Genomic DNA, 5,782 nt, shown 5'->3' with positions numbered 1-5,782 from the left:
ATGTGGATAGAGGAAAAAGTGAGATTGGATGGACAGAAGCAGTCTGAAAAGATGGCTCAAACAAAAGGTGAAAACCCTGAAATGTTAACTCTGTTTCTCTCTCCACAGATGCTAAGAGGTGCTGAGTATTTCCAGCACTTTCTGTTTTTATTTCAGCTTTGTAGGATATTGTTTTGATCTGAAAAAAATGCATGATCGGCTGTGGGTGCCAGTGAAATTCCACAGGAGCGAATAAAAACTATGCCAACGGTGGCTCGTTGGTCTAGGGGTATGATTCTCGCTTTGGGTATATAAGTGATTAATATGTGAGAGGTCCTGGGTTCAAATCCCAGACGAGCCCTTCTCTGTTGCCATTTTTAGTTGAAGGTCATCGATTGCTTTCAGCCTTCCAGAAAGCGGAATCGATTTCCAAACTGAGCCTGCTTGAGGACAGGGGAACTGGATTCAAAGAGCTTGTCGACAAAATTGAAATGAACAAAATATACAGATTGTCAAGTGGGAATATAAGGTTGCAACAGTAACTAAAGGCCTGCTCGGGTTAGCAAATGAAACCCGACCCAAGCCTGACAGCACCACATCCGACCTGGTCCGAGTCCTTTCATTTTTTTCCCGTGCCCGAACTGACCACCAGAATGTTCAGTTAAACTTGCTTCCATTTTTCACTTTTTAAGCTTGTGCAGGTAAGGCAACAAAAACTGTAACTGGACTTGAAAGGTTGTTTAAATGTGCATTAAGATTAGAGCTACGTACCGGATGTGATGAGCTGAAGATTGTTACAATAGAAGTTAGTGATTGTGAGGTCACTAGTTAAAGAGAAAGTCATGGAGTTGTGCCCAGACAGGTTGTCCCACACTGTATTGATTAAAATATTGCCCGAAGGCGAGAAAATATCATTATACATTCCCTAGACTCCTGCTTTACAGGTTGAGATACTTTCTGCAAGTTTATCCAGAGAACAGGTGAGATGCAGAGACCAGGAAGGTCTTGAGTGATTAATTATTATAAAATATACATTCTTATATTAAAGAGATTGTGCTCTACCTTCGATGGAATCGCTCACTGCAGACTCGTGCGGAGTGTTTCCCGCCTTGACGTCCTGGCTGTCACTGGATCTTGAGTCCAGGCCTCTGGATTACTGGTCCAGTAATCTTTGACATTTCTCCCTTGATCGAATATTTTAATCTGGTAAGTCAGATTTTACAAAAGAAAATTAAATGATTTAAGACTGCTTCATGTTCAGCAGTGCCAAATGAACAAAGAAATTCAAATATATTCAAAATTATATATGAACTATTAAATACTAATGCGCAGCTTTGAATAAAAAAATGCCTCCAATTGTGTTCTGGTCTGGAATGGAATTCTTCAGTGTTTCTGTTTAGCTTGGATTGACTCATCGATTTTCTTGTTTTTCACTTTGTCGATGCCTTTGAATAATTGTGGATCCTTCTTCAGGGAGTCTTCTTTCACCAGGTAGTTCTGACCTCTGATGATGTTGATCGTAATCAGCTTCAATTTGCTGATAGCTTTGGAAGTGAGCAGATTTCCTTTGCTTGAGTTTACAACATGGAACTTAGTCTGACGTGTGGACCCATGGGAGGATTTGAAAGCTGCCCTTGCATTGGAGCATACAGTTGCATCCATCCAAACAGAGGTACAGTAGAAGTGACATATTCAGTTCAGTCTGTCGATCATGGGACTTTTAATCTCAGGGTTGTGAGTTTGAGCGCCATTTAGTTTTTCCATTTTTTAGGCTTCATTAGCAGAGAGTACAAGGAGTGTTTGAAATGAAATTCAACAACAGTATGAGAAACTCTCTCTTTCATTCGGGACTCTTAACTCTCTGCAGCATCTCGCTGTGAAAGATTGAACTTTATCTCATTTCTTTTTCAGCTGGGGGTCAGTGCAGCTCAGTGGGACTTCTGGCTGTCTCCCACCTCACAATTCATCAGTGCTGAGAAAGCAATGGGAAATATTACGCATGGCTGAGTAAGCAGAGGACACCGATTTAAGGTGAATGGGAAAAGAACCAAAGGCAACATGAGGAAAAACCTTTTTTATGCAGCAAATGGTTAAGATCTGATACTTACTGCCTGAGAGTGTGACGGAGGAAGATTCAACCATAGCTTTCAAAAGGATATATGATAATTATCTGAAGGGAAAAAAAATTCAGGTTTTCATGGAATACATGAGGATGTGGCATGAGCTGAGTTGCTTGTGCAGAGAGGCAGCACAAGCACGATGAGCTGAATCCCTCCTTTTGTGCTGTAAGTATTCTGTGATCTATGATTCTATACAAAGTGAAACCAACACTCACATATGAGAAACTGACAGGTACAGTGTAAACCCCACACTAACAAACCAGCAAATGCCAGCGACAGAGTAAAACCAACAGTCCTAGACAAGAAACTGACAGATACTGTGTGAAACCCAAAAATCACTTATCAGGATTTGGCAGTTAATGTGTAAAAACCTCTCTTCAATATCCATCCTGCAAGGTACAAAGAAAATTAGGTACAAACCCAGGCTCATACTTCGAAGACTGAGAGATGAAGAGCAAAACACAGACTCACCTACAAGAGGCTGACAAGTACAGAGAATAAAACAGAGGGGGTGCAGATTAAAAACACATGCATGTAACGGATACTGATAGGGATAGAATCAAACCCTTTCTCACACATGACATGAAAATTGGTGGTGTCGTAAATAGTGAGGAGGAAAGCCTTAGATTACAGGCCAATATAAATCGTCCGAGGCAGAGAATATAAGAGCAGGGAGGTTATGACGGAGCTGTATAAAATGCTAGTTAGGCCACAGCTGGAGTACTGTGTACTGTTCTGGGCACCACACTATAGGAAGGATGTGATTGCACTGGAGAGGGTACAGAAGAGAGTCACCAGGATGTTGCCTGGGCTGGAGCATTTCAGCTATGAAGAGAGACTGAAAAGGCTAGCGTTGTTTTCCTTAGAGCAGAGAAGGCTGAGGGGAGATAAGATTGAGGTTTACAAAATTCTGAGGGGCATTGATGGGTTAGATAGGAAGAAACATTTTACCTTAGCGGAGGGGTCAATAACCAGGTGGCATAGATTTAAGGTAAGGGGCAGGAGGTTTAGATGGGATTTGAGGAAAAAAAATTTACCCAGAGGGTGGTTGGAATCTGGAACGCACACCCTGAAGAGGTGGTAGAGGCCGGAACCCTCACAACATTTAAGAAGTATTTACATGAGCACTTGAAATGCTATAGCATACAAGGCTACGGGCCAAATACTGGAAAATGGGATTAGAATAGTTAGGTGCTTGATGGCCAGCACAGACTCAATGGGCTGAAGGGCCTGTTGCTGTGCTGTATAACTCTATGACTCTATATCAGAAACTGATAGATCTGGACAAAAGCTGATGTTCACATACAAGTAGTTGAAAGATATGTGGTGAAACTCACATTTTTTTTTTATTTCCAAAATATACTTTGTTTATAAAAATCTGTAAAAATTACATTCCCAAACAGTTTAAAACAGCATCAAGTCAAAAAATACAAACAGTGCAAAGGTGATCAGTTACCTTCTGTACAATCATGAGTTGCCTCACAACCCTTCCATTTCATTGTCATGCCATATACATTTTTACATTTACAGCGCACAAAATTTCTCCGATACAGTTCGAGGGATTTCCCATGGATCCAGCCCCTCAGTTCAGCTTGGTGGGGGGACCTTACACTGTGGTCTTTCCCCATTGAGCCTTTGCTGCGGCTGCCCCAAGCTTTAGTGCGTCCCTCAGCACGTAGTCCTGGACCTTGGAATGTGCCAGTCTGCAACATTCGGTGGTGGACAACTCTTTTCGCTGGAAGACCAGCAAGTTTCAGGCAGACCAAAGGGCGTCTTTCACCGAATTGATAGTCCTCCAGCAGCAGTTGATGTTTGTCTCGGTGTGCGTCCCTGGGAATAGCCCGTAGAGCACAGACTCCTGTGTTACCGATCTGCTTGGGATGAAGATCGACAAAAACCACTGCATCTCTTTCCACAAAGTTAACTCACATAGCAATAGCAGAAACAGGCACAAACCAAAAACTGAAACATACAGAGTAAAAACCCACATTCTCACACCAGAAATTCACGGCTACAAAGTGAAGCTGACTCTCTCCTCCCAGGCACTGACAGGTACAAAAGAAAACACGCACTAACATACCAGGAAATGAAATGTAGGAAATAAAACCTGATTATCATGTCAGAGATTGGCATTAATGACAGTTGTGGTACGCAGAATGCTCTGCGCTCCAGAATTTGCCTTGTCTCTGATAAGGAGCAGGCGCGGTAGAGGCTGAGCTCCATCTGCAGCTGGAGCGGAATATTCACCAAGTGCAGGGAGACCGCGCCCGTAGCGGGTGCACACAGCTGGAGCAGGGCGTCAAGGCCACAATAGGATGGAACAATCCCGTTTGTGTCCCTGCTGTTGGCGGTGAAGCTTTTCCCTGTGAGGCTTCCCGAAACTGCCCGCCAGCAAGGTCAACTGGTCAGAGAGCGTCTGTAAATGGATAGGAATTGGGGATTGGGCAGGGAGCGTCTCTAAATGAATAAGATTTGGGGACTGGGCAAGGAGCGTCTGTAAATGGATAAGAATTGGGGATTTGGCAGGGAGCGTTTTTTTATCCGTTCGTGGGATGTGGGCGTCGCTGGCTCGATCTCAGCTACAGTAATGTGTCCAGTTCTGGGCACCAGGTTTGAGAAAGGACATCAAAGCTTTTGAGACAGTTCGGAGGAGATTTACGAGAATGATACCAGAGATGAGGGGTTTCAGTTCTCTGGACAGGGTGGTGAAGCTGGGATTGTTGGCCAAAAATGTCAAGGGGAGGTGAGGAGAGATCTTTTTACCCAGTAACTGATTCGGATTTGGAATGAATTGTTAGACAGGGCGGTGGAAACAGATTCAATTATAACTTTCATAAAGGAATTGGACAAATATTTCAAAGTGAATTTCTCCAGGACTATGGGGAAATAGGCAAGGGGTTGGATTAATTGCATCATTTTTTCACAGATTCAGCACAGGCACAAAAGACCGATTGGCCTCCTTCTGGGCTGTATGATTCTATGAAATAGTGACAGTCAGGGCAAGTCTGTATAAGAAGGAGAAATGGAGACAGGTCAGGGAGAGCACATCACCAAAACTGGGAGATACTACATTGGACAGGGAGGGTCGGAGGGGGAGAGAGCACGTACATACAGTCAGAATCAGCACCTTCAGGGGAGGAGAGAGAGAGGAACCAGTGAGTGTAGAACTGAACCCAGCCAGAGTCAACCTGCTGAAACACCAGTGAGTTCACACTGGGGAGAGATCATTTACCTGCTCCGTGTGTGGGAAGGGGTTCACTCAGTCATCCAACCTCACTGAACATCAACTTGTTCACACTGATCAGAGACCTTTTCAATGTCCTGACTGTGAGAAGAGCTTGAAAAGCAGTAATGATCTGCTGAAACACCAACACATTCACTCTGGGGAGAGGCCGTTCCCCTGCCATGTGTGTGGGAAGGGATTCACTCAGTCATTCAATCTGCTGCAACATCAGCAAGTTCACATGTAACTGCAGGGGTTGGATTCTGCTGTTGTTGCTGCTATTCATCACTTTCAGAGACAAAGTTGGGTCTTACTTTATAACCAGTGTAGTCCAGAGCAAAAGCGTCTTCTTAATGTTGAGATAAACGGGAGAAGAAACCGGGAAGTGGCGGCGAGGATGGGGGAGGTGCTGCACCATCACTTTAATGGTGCACCCTCCCTCCCCCGGGGTCCTTGCTGC

The 5,782-nt window shown here is 44.0% G+C and overlaps 1 non-coding gene across 1 annotated transcript; it reads left to right on the top strand.

Annotated features, from left to right (window-relative positions):
• The first annotated feature begins 251 nt into the window (after positions 1-251).
• trnap-ugg (transfer RNA proline (anticodon UGG)) lies at positions 252-340 on the top strand. The gene is given in 2 exon segments: positions 252-287; positions 305-340. It is a non-coding gene; the product is annotated as a tRNA-Pro (tRNA).
• The last annotated feature ends 5,442 nt before the right edge of the window (positions 341-5,782 follow it).

This window comes from Heterodontus francisci, unplaced genomic scaffold (assembly GCF_036365525.1).
Source record: "Heterodontus francisci isolate sHetFra1 unplaced genomic scaffold, sHetFra1.hap1 HAP1_SCAFFOLD_43, whole genome shotgun sequence".
NCBI classification, from domain to species: Eukaryota; Metazoa; Chordata; class Chondrichthyes; order Heterodontiformes; family Heterodontidae; genus Heterodontus; species Heterodontus francisci.
This window is presented reverse-complemented; position numbering and strand designations above follow the sequence as displayed.